The following is a 16,368-nucleotide window of genomic DNA, read 5'->3' on the forward strand; positions in this document are numbered from 1 at the left end:
CAATGTAAACTATCACCATAATCTCTCATACATCCTCCTATTGAGTTTTCTATGTGTGCTAATGAAAAGCATCTCTCTTTTGCTAAAGAGAAACAGTATTGTGGTGACTCCCAGTGTCTGGGTTTGGGGCTGGACAGCTGACATTGAGAGTTCAGTGATAAATGTCTTACTTCCAATTATGTGTACTTGGGAAGGTTATTTCACCTCGCTTCACCTCAGTTTTCTCATGTAGAAGGCAAGTATAATAACAACATCTTTACTACAGGATTCTTGTAAAGAATAAATGAGTTAATACATATATGAGATTTACAGCAGTACCTGTCAGAGTAAGCTCTCAGTAATTTAGCTGTTACCTAAAAACACCAACACTGAAGGAAATAGATCTTTCTTCAGTTACTTCAGTCACTACTAAGTAATCTTCTTCTAAAAAATAGTGTGTTATTAAAACTTAGAACTCCAAATTAGTGCTAGATTTTTGGGTAGACCAAGACAAGTTCAAGAACATGACTGGATATATCCTAGAGACAGGAACAATGCTGTATTTTTGATGGCCTACACTCAATGGTCAGGTATCTGAAAGAAAAAGAATTCATGGAAAACATGCTCTGCTTTGCAAATTACCATATCTAAAGTAAGCTGTTTGGGAGTGAGCAGTTAGCCTAGTGGTTAAGATGCCATATCAAAGTGACTGGGTGAGATTTCAGCTCCAGCTCCTGACTAGCTTCCTGCCAAGGCAGACCTTAGGAGGCAGCAGCTATTGCCCAAGTAATTAGGTTGCTGTCACCCCCATGGGAGACTTGAATTGCATTCCCAGCTCCTGGCTTTGTCCCTGGTCCACCCTTGTCAGTGGCAGGAATTTGGGAGCAAAAAAGTAGATGGGAGCTCTCTTTCTGTTTCTCACTCTCTGTGTATCTCAATTAAAACTTTAAAATATAATAGTAATAAAGTAAGCTGGTGAAAGTGATAACTCAGAATGTATCATATTGCAAGCAGCGCGGAAATCATTTTGAACATGAAACTGGCCTGGGAAAAACTGCACACTCTTCCAAAATTGTGATGGAATTCAGTCCTCTGGTTCATTTACATTACCTCTATCTTTCACAGTAAAAAATTTTGGAATGGCTTCAAAACTTGATATGCTCCAGCAAGCAAGAAAATGAGCCCAATATCCAGAATTTTTGTGACACACAATCACTTAAAAGGGGCAGAATAAATCATTATTTAATAGTGTCATTCTTTTTTTTTTTTTTTTTTTTTTTGACAGGCAGAGTTAGTGAGAGAATGAGACAGAGAGAAAGGTCTTCCTTCCATTGGTTCATCCCCAAATGGCTGCTACAGCCGACCCGCTGCACCGATCCAAAGCCAGGAGCCTGGTACTTCCTCCTGGTCTCCCATGCGGGTGCACAGCCCAAGCACTTGGACCATTCTCCACTGCCTTCCCGGGCCACAGCAGAGAGCTGGACTGGAAGAGGAGCAAAAAGGACAGAATCCGGCGCCCCAACCGGGACTAGAACCCAGGGTGCCGGCACCGCAGGCAGAGGATTAGCCTAGTGAGCCGTGGCGCCGACCTTAGTGTCATTCTCAGTTTACCAGATTTTGCCATATATAAATATTAAACCCCAAAAGCTATAGGCAAACCCAAAACTCAGTATTTTAATCATTAAAACCATAAATACTTCAAGCAGAAATAGTATTTTAGAGATTATGAATTTGAAGCATAAGAAAATGGTTGTTCAGCCATTTGTCCAATTATTAGATTTGTCAATATATATTATTTATTTTACTAAATGGCCATGTTTGCAGATGATAATTCAGATTGAACACTGCATCAAATGGTGTCCCTGAAATTTATGTCTAAAGCTAGGCTAGTGTCAAATACTCATTCTTCATCTTGCTCAATGAATAAAAATTAAATCAATGGTCAAAAACACCTTTGAAAAATGCTCCAAAATATTTATATATTTATTTTTTAGAGACTCTTTTTTTTATTAAACTTTTATTTAATGAATATAAATTTCCAAAGTATAGCTTATGGGTTACAATGGCTTCCCCCCTCCCATAACTTCCCTCCCACCCGCAACCCTCCCCTTTCCCGCTCCCTTTCCCCTTCCATTCATGTAAAGGTTCATTTTCAATTCTCTTTGTATACAGAAGATCAGTTTAGTATATATTAGGTAAAGATTTCATCATTTTGCCCATATAGCAACATAAAGTGAAAAAACTACCATTGGATTACACAATGCACTGTTGTCTATTCAAGTACCCAAGATGTCCTTCAATAAAGACATTTGTTTTATTTGACCTAGCATTTCTCAAATACATTTTAAGATAGAAACTTTGTTTTCTATAATGTTTATATCCCAGAAAGTAGTGATCTAATTAACACTCTGAAAAACCCCTGTTCCAAGGCAAATTGCCTTTTGATCTACTATATCATCAGTTTAATATTATAAGGCACTTGAGTCTGAGTGGTCTTTATTGATGTCTATTACATATATATATATATATATATATATATATATATATATGAGAGAGAGAAACAGAGAGAGAGGTTTTCCATTAGCTGATTTACTCCTCAAATTCCCACAAAAGCCAAGTTGAATCAAGCTGAAATCAGGATCCTGGAACTCAATCCAGGTCTCCCACGTGGGTCGCAGGGACCGAAGTACTTTAGCCATTACCACTGCTTCTGTAATGCACATCAGCTGGGAGCTGGCATTAAAAACAGAAATAAGACTTGAAGCTGTGTACTCTGATATGGGTTGTGGGCATCAAAAGAAGCATCTTAAACATTGCACCAAAGCCCAGCCCATGTCTGACTTTTCCACTGGATTGTGAAGCATTCCCATCTAATCTGTACTGAAAAAAAATGCTGTAACTGCAGATTCACAGGCTGTGCCAATCCTGGAAATCAGCAGTCCTGTTAAGATGAAACTGCAACAGGCCATAAAGACAGGACATCTGCTCTGCTTCACGAGTTCTAGTCGAAACACTCAGTTGAGATGAAGTCAAGCTCCCACCAGAAAAGCCCAGGAACAGATGGCTTCACAGCTGAATTCCACCAAACTTTTAATAAAGAACTAATCCTGGGGCAAGCACTGGGGCTTAGTAGGTAAAGCCTCTACCTGCGGTGCCAGCAACCCACAGAGGCACCAGTTCATGTCCCAGCTGCGACTTTTCCAATCCCACTCTATGTTAATGGCCTGGGAAATCAGTGCAAGATGGCCCAAGTGCTTGGGCCCTTGCATACATGTGCGAGACCCAGAAGAAACTCCTAGTTCCTGGCTTCTGATCAACCCAGCTCCAGCTGTTGTGGCCATTTGGGGAGTGGACCAGCAGACAGAAAACCTCTCTGTCTCTCCCTCTCTCTGACTGTAACTCTGCATCTCAAATAAATAAATGAATCTTAAAAAGATAATCCCAATACTTCTTAAATTATTCAAAAGAATTGAAAGGGAGGAAAACCTTCCAAACTCAATTTATGAGAACAGCATTACCTTAATTCCAAAACCAGAAAAAGATACAACAAAAATAGAAGACTATAGACCAATGAACACAGACACAGAAATTCTCAATAAAATACTAGCAAATGAAATCCAACAATACATCAAAAAGAACACCCACCAAAAGCAAGTGAGATTTATCCAGGGATGTAGGGATGGTCACCACCCCAAAATCAATAAACATGATACTTCACATCAACACAATGAAGGATAAAGACCTTTTATTGGGGCCGGCACTATAGCATAGTGGGTAAAACCATCACCTGCAGTGCTGGCATCCCACATGGGTGCTGATTTGAATTCCGGCTGCTCTACTTCCGATCCAGCTCTCTGTTATCACCTAGGAAAGCAGTAGAAGATGGCCCAAGTCCTTGGGCCCCTGCACACATGTGAGAAACCCAGAAAAAGATCCAGGTTCCAGGCTTTGGATCAGTGTAGCTCCGGCCGTTGCAGCCACCTGGTGAGTGAACCAGTAGATGGAAGACACCTCTCTCTCTCTCTCTCTCTCTCTCTCTCTCTCTGTACCTCTGACTCTCTGGAACTCTGCCATTCAAATAAATAAATAATTTTTTTTTAAAAAAGACCATATTATTATCTCAATAGAAGCAGATAAAATACAACATCCTTTCATAATAAAAAACCTTTAAAAATTGGGTATAGAAGAAATATACCTCAACACAATTTGGACAACAAGTGACAAACTTACAACCAGCATAATATTGAATGGGGAAAAGTTAAAAGCATTTCCACTCTGATCCAGAACCAGACATGGATACCCACTCTCACCATTACTAGTCAGTACAGTTCTGGGATTTTTAGCCAGAGACATGACATAAGAAAAAGAAATCAAGGGATACAAATTAGAAAGAAGGAAGTCAAATTATCCCTGCTTTCTGATAACATGAATCTTTATATCAAATAACCAAAAGACTCCACTGAGAGGCTATTAGAACTCATAAGAGAATTCAGTAAAGTGGCAGGGTATAAAAGCAACACAAAAACCCAGTAGCATTCATATACATCAATAATGATGTGGTTGAGAAAGAACTTAAAAAATAAGTCACATTCACAAAAACTGTGAAAATTTTAAACACCTTGCAATAAATCTAATGAAGGATGTGAAAGATCTCTATAATGAAAATTGCAAAGCATTAAGGAAAAAAATGGTAGACACTCAAAAAAATGGAAAAATCTTCCATGTTCATGGGTTGGAAGAATTAATGTCACTAAAATGTACATACTACCTAAAGTAATTTACATATTCAACAGAATCCCAATCAAAATACCAAGGACATTTTTCACAGACGTACAAAAAAATTCTTATAGAAACACAAAATACCCTGACTTGCTAAAGCAATCTTAAACAATAAAAACAAAATTGGAGAAATCACAATACAGATTTCAAGACATACTATGGGGCCCTTACATAGAAAACAGCCTGGTACTGGCACAAATATAGACATGCAAATCAATGGTACAGAATAGAAACTCCAGAAATTATTCTACACATCTATAACCAACTATTGTTTGGCAAATTAGCTAAACACATTTCCTGGAGGAAAGACAGTCTCTTCAACAAATGGTGTTGGGAAAATTGGATTTCCACATACAGAAGTTTGAAACAAGATCCCTACCTTATACCCTATACAAAAATTAACTCACAGTGGATGAGGAATTTGAAACTAGAACCTGAAACCATTAATATAAGGGAAATGCTGCAGACATTGGTCTAGGTAAATATTATTTTTAAGATCCCAGAAGCACAGGCAATAAAAGCAAAAATTGACAAATGGGAGTACATAAAGCTAAGAAAATTCTGCATGGCAAACAAAACAATTAAAGTTAAGAGACAACTATAGAATGGAGAAAAATATCTGCAAATTCTGCATCTGATGAAGGATTAATATCCAGGATATTCAAAGAGCTCAATCAACTCATAAGGGAATATCATTATGTTCTTAGAATTATATCTACAAATCACACTGAGTCTGTTAAAAACTAGTTAAAAATTAAAAATTAAACAAAATGAATGGGGGGCCAGTGCTATGGCACAATAGGTTAAGCCTCCTCCTGCAGTGCCAGCATCCCAAATGGGCTCTGGTTCATGTCTTGGCCACTTTTTTCCAATCCAGCTCTCTTCTTATGGCCTGGAAAAGCAGTGAAAGATGGTCCAAGTGCTTGGACCTCTGCACCAGTGTGGGAGGCCCGGAATAAGCTCCTGGCTACTGGCTTCAGATCAGCTCAACTCCAGCCTTGCAGCTATTTGGAGAATGAACCAGCCAATGGAAGACCTTTTTGTCTGTCAATCCCTCTCTCTGTCTATAACTCTACCTCTCAAATAAATAAATAAATCTTTTAAAAAATGTGAAAATGACAAAGGGATACAAATTAGTACAAAATACATTTTCAAAGTACAAAATACAAATGGCGAACTGACACAAGAGGAAATTCTCAGAATCACCAACCATAAAGGAAATGTATATGCACCTAAAGAATGCTTTTTGTACACACTTTTGAGATTTTGTTGGCTACATAGCAATAATTATTTGCTAAATCTCAATAAAGCCGAAATGAGTGGGAGAAAAAAAGATTGCACAGAGATCAGGGCTTGCAAAATGTCAGAGGCTCAGGAGGAGACTGGACCAAAGGAGAAGTGCTGAAGTTCGCTGATGAGAACAGAGTCCAAATGTGAGAGCACCTCAAAGCCTTTGGCAGAGTTATTTAATCTTCCTGGCCTCCATCTGGACAAGTCTCTGAGCTCTAGAAACTCCGCAAGAGTAAAGGAGGCCAGGAGTACTGAATTTCCTAAAATCTCATTTTTGCAATCAGGCCAAATATATTAAATTTCCTGCCTATGAATACACTAAGAAGCCAACAATCTATTCCAGTGAAGCTGCAGACAAATATTGGAGTGGTCTGAGGAAACTACTTTGTCATAGACTCACTTCAGATGAAATCTCTCTCAAAGACATGCAGTGTTATTACCTGTTTACTCATGGAGAAGAATTTGCTGTGTTTAAGATACATTTTTTACCCAAGTATTCATGAATAAATATGTTGAAAACTGTTTATCAAAAGCAAAATAGTATTTTTAAAATTTTATTTGTATGCACCTAATTACAGGGCACTGGTTTATTTAAAAGATTTGTTAAGAGACTTAAAGGGAGACTTAGACTCCAATACAATAGTACTGGGGACTTCACTACTCCACTCTCAGAAATAGATCAACAGGACAGAAGATTTAAACGACACAATTGCCCAGATGGATCTAACAGATATCTACAGAACTTTTTACCCTACTCATAAAGCATTTACATTCTTCTCAGTACATGGAACCTACTCTAGGACTGACACATACTAGGCCATAAAGCAAGTCTCAGCAAATTCCAAAGAATTAGAATCATATGATGCAGCTTCTCAGACTACAAAGGAATGAAATTGGAAATTAGCAACTCAGGAATCCCTAGAGCATATGCAAACACATGGAGATTGAACAACATGCTCCTGAATGAACATTGGGTCATAAAATAAATCAAAAGAGAAATCAAAAATTTTCTGGAAGTAAATGAGGATAACAACACAACATTTCAAAACTTATGGGATACAGCGAAAGCAGTGTTAAGAGGAAAGTTTATAGCAATAGGTGCCTACATCAAGACATTGGAAAGCACCAAATAAATGAGCTTTCAATTCATCTCAAGGATTAGAAAAACTGCAGCAAACCAGACCCAAATCTAGTAGGATAAGAGAAATAATTAAAACCAGAGAAGAAATCAACAGGATTGAATTCAAAAAAAATTACAAAAAATCAGCCAAACGAGGAGCTGGTTTTTTGAAAAAATAAACAAAATTGACACCCCATTCGCCAAACTAACTAAAAAAAGAAGAGAAAAGACCCAAATCAATAAAATCAGAGATGAAAAAGGAAACATAAAAATAGACACCACAGAAATAAAAAAAAATCATCAGAAATTATTACAAGGGCTTGTATGCCAGCAAACAGGGAAATTTATCAGAAATGGATAGATTCCCGGACACATGCAACCTACCTAAACTGAGCCAGGAAGACATAGAAAACCTAAACAGACCCATAACTGACACAGAAATTGAAACAGTAATAAAGGCTCTCCCAACAAAGAAAAGCCCAGGACCAGATGGATTCACTGCTGAATTCTACCGGACATTTAAAGAAGAACTAACTCCAATTCTTCTCAAACTATTCAGAACAATCAAAAAAGAGGGAATCCTCCCAAATTCTTTTTATGAAGCCAGCATCACCTGAATTCCTAAGCCGGAAAAAGATGCAGCATTGAAAGAGAATTACAGACCAATATCCCTGATGAACATAGATGCAAAAATCCTCAATAAAATTCTGGCCAATAGAATGCAACAACACATTAGAAAGATCATCCACCCAGACTAAGTGGGATTTATCCCTGGTACGCAGGGATGGTTCAATGTTTGCAAAACAATCAATGTGATACACCACATTAACAAACTGCAGAAGAAAATCCATATGATTTTCTCAATAGACGCAGAGAGAGCATTTGATAAAATACAACACCCTTTCATGATGAAAACTCTAAGCAAACTGGGTATGGAAGGAACATTCCTCAATACAATCAAAGCAATTTATGAAAAGCCCATGGCCAGCATCCTACTGAATGGGGAAAAGTTGGAAGCATCTCCAATGAGATCTGGGACCAGACAGGGATGCCCACTCTCACCAATGCTATTCAACATAGTTCTGAAAATTTTAGCCAGAGCCATCAGGCAACAAAAAAAATTTAAAGGAATACAAATTGGGAAGGAAGAACTCAAACTATCCCTCTTTGCAGATGATATGATTCTTTATTTAGGGGATCCAAAAAACTCTATTAAGAGACTATTGGAACTCATCGAAGAGTTTGGCAAAATATCAGGATATAAAATCGTTGCACAAAAATCAACAGCCTTTGTATACACAGGCAATGCCATGGCTGAGGAATAACTTCTAAGATCAATCCCATTCACAATAGCCACAAAAACAATCAAATACCTTGGAATAAACTTAACCAAGGATGCTAAAGATCTCTACGATGAAAAATCACAAAACCTTAAAGAAAGAAATAGAAGAGGATACCAAAAACTGGAAAAATCTTCCATGCTCATGGATTAGAAGAATCAATATCATCGAAATGTCTTTTCTCCCAAAAGCAATTTATACATTCAATGCAATACCAATCAAAATACCAAAGACATTCTTCTCAGATCTGGAAAAAATGATGCTGAAATTCATATGGAGACACAGGAGACCTCGAATAGCTAAAGCAATCTTGTACAACAAAAACAAAGCCAGAGGCATCACAATACCAAATTTTAGGACATACTACAGGGCAGTTGTTATCAAAACAGCATGGTACTGGTACAGAAACAGATGGATAGACCAATAGAACAGAATAGAAACACCAGAAATCAATCCAAACATCTACAGCCAACTTATATTTGATCAAGGATCCAAAACCAATCCCTGGGGTAAGGACAGTCTATTCAATAAATGGTGCTGGGAAAATTGGATTTCCACGTGCAGAAGCTTGAAGCAAGACCCCTAACTTTCATCTTACACAAAAATTCACTCAACATGGATTAAAGACTTAAATCTATGACCCGACACCATCAAATAATTAAAGAACATTGGAGAAACCCTGCAAGATATAGGCACAGGCAAAGACTTCTTGGAAAAAACCCCGGAAGCACAGGCAGTCAAAGCCAAAATTAACATTTGGGATTGCATCAAATTGATAAGTTTCTGTACTGAAAAAGAAACAGTCAGGAGAGTGAAGAGGCAACCGACAGAATGGGAAAAAATATTTGCAAACTATGTTACAGATAAAGGGTTGATAACCAGAATCTATGAAGAACTCAAGAAACTCAACAACATCAAAACAAACAACCCACTTAAGAGATGGGCCAAAGACCTCAACAGACATCTTTCCAAAGAGGAAATCTAAATGGCCAACAGACACATGAAAAAATGTTCAAGATCACTAGCAATCAAGGAAATGCAAATCAAAACCACAATGAGGTTTCACTGCACCCCGGTTAGAATGGCTCACATTCAGAAATCTACCAACAACAGATGCTGGAGAGGATGTTTTTGATTTGGTTGTTGGTTATGAATATGCTCAAAGGACGAAAACTCATTTATCTGTACACTTACTTGTATTTTTTGATATGTATACTGTATTTCAATAAACTGTTTAAATAAAAAGAGAAAAAAGGATGAACCATATATGGGTTTTGACAAACAAGCCAGAGGATTCCAATTCAATCCCATCAAGATGGTATATACCAGTGCCATCTCACTAGTCCAAGTGATCAATCTTAGTTCACAATTGATCACACTGACAGGTCTAAGAGTCAAAGGGATCACATAAACAAGAGTAGTGTCTGCTAATACTAATTGATAGAATAAAAAAGGGAGAGAACGATCCAACATGGGTAGCAGGATACACAGCAGACTTGTAGAATGGCAGATGTCCTAAACAGCACTCTGGCCTCAGAATCAGCCCTTAAGGCATTTGGATCTGGCTGAAGAGTCGATGAGAGTATTATAGGCATGGAAAGCCAAGACACTCTGGAAAAAAAAATAAAAAGAGAAGACCTAAATGAAAGATCTCTGCAAGTGAGATCCCAGTGGAAAGAATGGGGCCATCAAAGAAGGAGGTACCTTTCTCTGAAAGGAGGAGAGAACTTCCACATTGACTATGACCCTGTCTGAATAAGATTGAAGTCGGTGAACTCAAGATGCTTCCATAGCCTTGGCAACTCATGACTAGAGCCTAGGGAGATTACTGACGCCATAAACAAGAGTGTCAAATTGTTAAGTCAACAACAGGAGTCACTGTGTAATTACATCTCATGTGGCATCTGTCCTTAATGTGTTGTTCAATGTAAAGTAATGCTATAACTAGTACTGAAACAGTATTTTACACTTTGTGTTTCTGTGTGGGTGCAAACTGATGAAATCTTTACTTAATATATACTAAATCAATCTTCTGTATATAAAGATAATTGAAAATGAATCTTGATGTGAATGGAATGGGAGAGGGAGCAGGAGATGGGGGGGGTGCAAGTGGGAGGGAAGTTATGGGGGGAAAGCCATTGTAATCCATATGCTGTATTTGGAAATTTATGTTCATTAAATAAATGTTCAAAAAAGTGATTGTAATAAAGAAATGACATCTTACATAACTATTTTTAAAAAATTTGCCATTTCATTAAAGAAGGAGGTACCTTTCTCTGAAGGGAGGAGACAACTTCCACTTTGACTTGACCTTGTCCAAATAAGATTGGAGTCGGCGAACTCAAAAGGCTTCCATAGCCTTGGCAACTCATGACAGGAGCCTACATTGAATTACTGATGCCATAAACAAGAGTGTTAATTGTTTTTTTTTTTTTTTGACAGGCAGAGTGGACAGTGAGAGAGAGACAGAGAGAAAGGTCTTCCTTTTGCCGTTGGTTCACCCTCCAATGGCCGCCGCGGTAGCGCGCTGCGGCCGGCGCACCGCGCTGTTCCGATGGCAGGAGCCAGGTGCTTCTCCTGGTCTCCCATGGGGTGCAGGACCCAAGGACTCAAGAGTGTTAATTGTTAAGTCAACAACGGAGTCACTGTGCACTTACTCCCCATGTAGGATCTCTGTCCTTAATGTGTTGTACAATGTGAATTAATGCTATAACTCTAACTGGTACTCAAACAATACTTTACACTTTGTGTTTCTGTGTGGGTGCAAACTATTGAAATCTTTACTTAGTATAAACTAACTTGATCTTCTGTATATAAAGATAATTGAAAATGAATCTTGATGTGAATGGAATGGGAGAGGGAGTGGGAGATGGGAGCCGGAGAGGGAGCAGGTGGGAGGGAAATTATGGGGGGGAAAAAGCCACTGTAATCCAAAAGCTGTACTTTGGAAATTTATGTTTATTAAATAAAAGTTTAAAAAAATAAGAAATAAAGTGAACTATAAGGAAAGAAAAAAATTTGCTATTTCAATAAAAACACTGAATACCTAGTCATCATCCATACTGTGGCTATTAATTAGTATTAGGGCTTACATATCTATTTTGTGTGAAGTAAGGATAAAACTACTCATTTACTAAATATTCAATTGGTTTTTTACTATAAAACCTTTCACTGAAACTGAAAATAAAGTGGTAAGTTCAAAGCCTTAATTCAATTATCTTTTCTTTTAGTGTTAGAAGAGATATTAGACAAAATTGAATTTCAGTAACTAAACTTATTAATAAAGAAACCATGACCAAGAGACTACTCACAATTGTGGGGCTATTATGGTAAGAACAAATATACAATTTTTACATTTTGCTCATTTTTTTCATAGATAGCTAAATATATTTTAGCATGCGAATCTGAAATCTTCAAGACTCAGGATCAGATTCTCAAGTTGATAATTACATAACTATACTGAATGATTTGTATTGAAAATATTTTCTAAATGAAATAATTTTAATCTAATTTTATAAAGTGTAGTCAACAAAATCGATCCTTAGACACTTTGTGTAGAGATTATCTCATCTTCCCATCTTAAATTATATTTCCTGAATTTGTTAATATGAATAACAAGCCAGGTCCCATGCTAAAAGAAGGAACAAACTCAGTGATAGAAATATAACAGAGAATGATAATGAAAATGGGGAGATAATAATGACGATGCTAATAAACATGACTTCTAAGGTAGGTTTCATGTGTAAAAATTAGAAGTGCCATTTTTGAAGGAATAAATATATTATGAAGGAGAGTAGTTACAATAAATTAAAGAGCAACTCCAGGAGCATAATTTACTAGAAAAGATTTAAAGACAGACAGAGGGAGAATCTCGTTTCATGTGTATCATTAGCCTGGAGGTTCTGGTGGGAAAGAGAAATAAAGACAAAAAGACATCTTTAATGAAAGATAAAGAAAGTCACTTTTTACTCGAAGACCAGATGGAAAAATTAGTAAGCATGGTACTTCTCGTACACCTATAGCTCCCAAGACTACAGGAAGTAAAGATTAGAGAAGTCCTCCACAAACACTTTACACTATAAACACACACATACACACACACACATGTGCATGCATGATTGTAGGGGCAGGAAAAGGACCTGTACAGACAGGACATGCACATGCTCATCTTCCTAACAATGAAATGGTTATCTAGCATGGTCTCTTCTTTCTAGAACTCCCAACAGTCATCACTAACCTTCTAATCAAGTCTCTATGCCCATTCAGTTTCAGTCACTCCATCGTAGACTAGTTCAGGATTCTAAAATTTTGTCCATGTTCCAATAGACTAGCTCAAAGCTGTCAATGTTCCTGCATTAAAATGAATCAGGCAGTCAACTTCCCTAATGAGCCAGAACAAAGGAACAATATTGAGTACTCACAGATGCCCATCTGTCCACCATATACTTCTTTCTAACCAAATATCAGAATACAAAGATTGTTGGGTATGAAATAACTGGAAAAGAATTTCACTTCTCAATCATATAAGTAGTGGGTTCTTTTGATACTAAGTTTGGTCATTTGCCTGGATCTAATATATTTGTAATTTGACCAGATATGTTCATTGGTATTGTGGCAAACTATAATTCAAGTACTTACAGATTTCCTTCACATGCAGGTCACAGGATAAAAAACTAAGGCACACCCACATTTTGGAGCCATGAATTGCTCTAGAATAATGAAATCCAAGCTTCTTTGGCTCAGGAAGACTTATATACATAGCATCCTCAGAAGAAATAGCTTTCATCTTCTATCATCACACATCATTGGGAATTCAGAGTATCTCTCCATCTCATTAGTTTTCTTTAAAACAATCCTGGAGAGTAAATGAAAACAAATAATTTTCAGATAAAGAAACTGAAATGTCTAACAGAAGTATATATATGGGATCCATAAATTAACAATGAAAAAAAAAACAGTCCCCTGACTCTCCTACAGTGCTTTTGATAGTACTGACACAGGATTCAGTGTCTTACAATATTCAGTGAGGTGGTTGAGTTTCTACATTCAGGTTTGATCTCATAACCTTGAGATTTTACACCACTTAAGTTTTATTACCTGGAAATTACATCTAATTTATCTCCACAAATACACTGGAATCAAATAAACGTAATGTAAATCAGTAATCAGGTGGCTTTAAGACCGCCTTTTAATTAGACCTATGGTAATTTGTCTAACAAATATATCACTGTGCAATCAAATTAATGTATATAATAAATTCTAAGGTGGCTCCTCTGTCGGACTACAAGGCATGTTGCATACCAAGTAGTATCAAAGATTTTCTGGTCTGCAGCTTTTCTGCATGAGTGCTTCTCTCCATTTGGAAGTTATTAACTTATGTTCCATGTATGTTTCCCCTTTTGCATGGGTAAGCCAAAGCTATTACATGACCAAACATTCCCTGGATAGCTTTAAAGTTATGTCTTCAGCTAGTGACATCTTGCACAGCCTGCAAGCCTTTCTATTATTAAAAATCCTCATGGAGTTATTTATAAACTATCTCAAAGGACTTCTTTGTCATCCACAACAATCCACCTGACAAGAGATGATGACAGAAGTCTGCAGAAGGGGAAATTGAGCAATAACTCCTTCTTACACAAAAGACTACAATGCAGAGACAAAAGCATCCAGTAGATTAATCCTTTTCAAGTACATGAAACTTCACAAAGCTGCATAAGTAGGGTCATATTGAGAAGAAACAGATTTGTCTTCAACTTTAAATGCATTTACAATTCATCTTTCCATTTCTGAGGCATCTTTCATAAAACAGACTTAATACTTGTGCCTTTCACTATAAATTAATAACTCAGTTCTCCTTTCAAATATTCTTTACTCCAAAATATTGAAGACATGCCAACTCTGTCAACTACTAAAGAGCTTTAATTGTTGCTTTTGTTGGTAATCTGTTCAAATTATACTTCTGAGATGAATTCTCTCAAATCATCCAGGTAAAAATGTTGCTGCTCCATATTAAATTTTCAGTTATTATTGGCAGATCTCACGTAACTTAAACATAGAATAAATATATTATTTTTAATATGGACTACTTAGGTTAAATGTAGTACTATTATTACTATCTCTATGATTATTACCTATGTTTAAAACTACCATTTATTGTGTGAATACCACATGCATATATTATACTAGGCCTTTTGCTTCTGTTATCCTATTAATACTAAAAGAAAACTGATGCTGAATATTTTAGCTCCATTTTTCAGGTGAAGAAACTGTTTCACAGAGGTTAAAGATGCATGACTTATTAACTAACAGAGAAGAAACAGCTTTATTTAGCTCCAAAAATAACATCTATCTATTCATCAATGTTGACCCTCTCCACAAGAGTTCCGAAGGGTTGTATTTTAGGATTTAAGGGCTCCGATTTTCCACTTTATTTGTTTTCAAATTGAACAAGTATTTTCTGAGACTCTTTGGTGCCAGGCAAGAAGCAGAGCTCGATGACACAATGGGGAAGAAAATGATCTCATTTTTAAAAGTGTTTACAAACCCATAATCACACAAATAAACAGAAATTTCCAGCTGTGATCACATCTATGAAGACAGCACGGTTTCAGGAAGATAGGTCTTTACAACATCACTGGTGATGTGGAGGCAAAAGCATTTTCATGAATGAGGAAGTGGCCAGTGACCACTATGAGGGTCGAACAAGATGAGTCTAGCGAGGCACATATGTGGACAGGTGTAAAGAATAAAGAACACTGTTGTATACAGCCAAGGCAGTCCTGCCAGGAATCAGAAACCCACCTCGGTTGCTAACATTAACCCACACACCTAATGTTCACAACTATGTTTAGAAGGATGAGTGACTGGCTCCTGCAGAAATGTGAATTATGTGATTGCCCATGCTCTGAACCAGGAAACAGTAGGGCTGGGAGTTGAATTTGGGGTCGCCTCCTCTGAAACCTGGCACATTTTTTTTCACACTAACCTGACTGAAAATTTGCCTCCTACAAAGGCTGCTTCAACACACAATGGTGACCATCAGCTAAAACTTTTCAAAACCAATTTTAAAAACTATTTTCTTGACAGATTTCCATGGAGAAACTACTTAGACTAAGAGTCAAAGGCTGAGGTATCTGTCAAAAATGGAAATCATTTTTCAAAATAATCGCTGATACAAAAAAAAAAAAGTGCTTGGCTGTGAATTAAGAAAAGCATAGCGATTCTTGCTTCCTCTTTTTTCATTCTATACTTCAACTCAGTACTCACCGGAGTTCCAAGGAATGCCAACAGTTTCACTGGAGTTCTCCCAAATAGCTAAAGACCAGAAATCTAAACAAAGTAACTATTGCAAGGAGAATGAATGTACCTGGGTACTTTAAAAACATCATGGAAAAATTGAATTAAAAGATAAAGTGATTTTGCTGCAAAAGAGTTTTTAGATCCTTGCTCAGTTTTTTCAACAATGAAACAAATTTTCCATGAACTTTGTGACTTCTTCCTATGCAAATATTTTCAAGTAATTTAATTGTGAAGCTGTTGGAAAAAATTCACTTCTCTTTGCAATATAAAGAAATCTGAAGTAGGAAATTCAGCTCATTTTTAGAGAATTTTCTAATACATCACAAACTAAAATGTGTGTACATATATTTTATTTTCTTTATCCGTTAATGAGATGAGAAACATCTTGGTTTGTTTCAAATTTTGGTTATTGTGAACAATGCTGCTATACATTAAAGAAACATCCACGCTGTTTTCCACAGTGGCTATAGTATATATACACAGTGGAATATTATTCAGCTATAAGAAATAATGAAATTCTACCATTTGCAGCAAAATGGATGCAACTGGAGGACATCACAT

General features: G+C 36.9%; 1 long non-coding RNA gene across 1 annotated transcript in view; it reads right to left on the reverse strand.

Moving 5' to 3' along the window:
- Positions 1 to 16,368, reverse strand: part of LOC133757010 (uncharacterized) — a 287,511-nt gene that overhangs the window by 88,379 nt on the left and 182,764 nt on the right. Inside the window, exon 6 of the long non-coding RNA XR_009865560.1 lies at positions 13,147 to 13,363. This is a non-coding gene — a long non-coding RNA (uncharacterized LOC133757010). The remainder of the gene's footprint in view (positions 1 to 13,146; positions 13,364 to 16,368) is intronic.

The sequence above is a fragment of the Lepus europaeus genome, chromosome 3 (assembly GCF_033115175.1).
Source record: "Lepus europaeus isolate LE1 chromosome 3, mLepTim1.pri, whole genome shotgun sequence".
In the NCBI taxonomy this organism is placed as follows: domain Eukaryota; kingdom Metazoa; phylum Chordata; class Mammalia; order Lagomorpha; family Leporidae; genus Lepus; species Lepus europaeus.